The sequence below is a fragment of the Hypanus sabinus genome, chromosome 22 (assembly GCF_030144855.1).
Source record: "Hypanus sabinus isolate sHypSab1 chromosome 22, sHypSab1.hap1, whole genome shotgun sequence".
NCBI lineage: Eukaryota > Metazoa > Chordata > Chondrichthyes > Myliobatiformes > Dasyatidae > Hypanus > Hypanus sabinus.
The window spans coordinates 40496649-40497228 of NC_082727.1; positions in this window are offsets into that span (position 1 = coordinate 40496649).

A 580-nucleotide genomic window follows, 5' to 3' on the forward strand; every position below is an offset into this window, starting at 1 on the left:
GCGTGGAGCTGAAGGGCTTCTTGTGAGTGGTGAAAAGCTTGGGAAACTGGGGATGCACACATATTGTTCATCGAGGAACAAACGCCATTCCTGGCTTGACTGCGACTTTTCCACGCCGACCTCAGCGTGAAGGTTTTCAGCTCCCATTTATATTGAGCAGATTTTTAAAAAGAGTTACCACCTGGAAGACGATTCACTGGGCGCATGTCGCTACCAGGAGAATGTCAAGCGTGAGAAATATAGATGACGCATGGAACTCTTCAATTAATTCCACGTATTTAATTTTGCGTTAAAAGCGAGCATAAGGATATTTCAGGGTTAAAGTTTAATGGAAAATGTGAGGTAGTAGGAAACAAATGCCTCGGTAAAAATTAAACACCGGAAGTGTAGCTCAGTGTCCCCAAGTGACCATAACTTTAATAAGCTGGATACTGTCCATACACATTAATCTTCCTTAAGGACAAATACCATTACTGTACATATATTTAAAGCTAACTAAATTCCAGCCAAAATTCTGAATAGTTTTAATTGTAAACTATTTTTCGACCCTCTCCATTCCATCCCCTATTCCCAGTCCGCT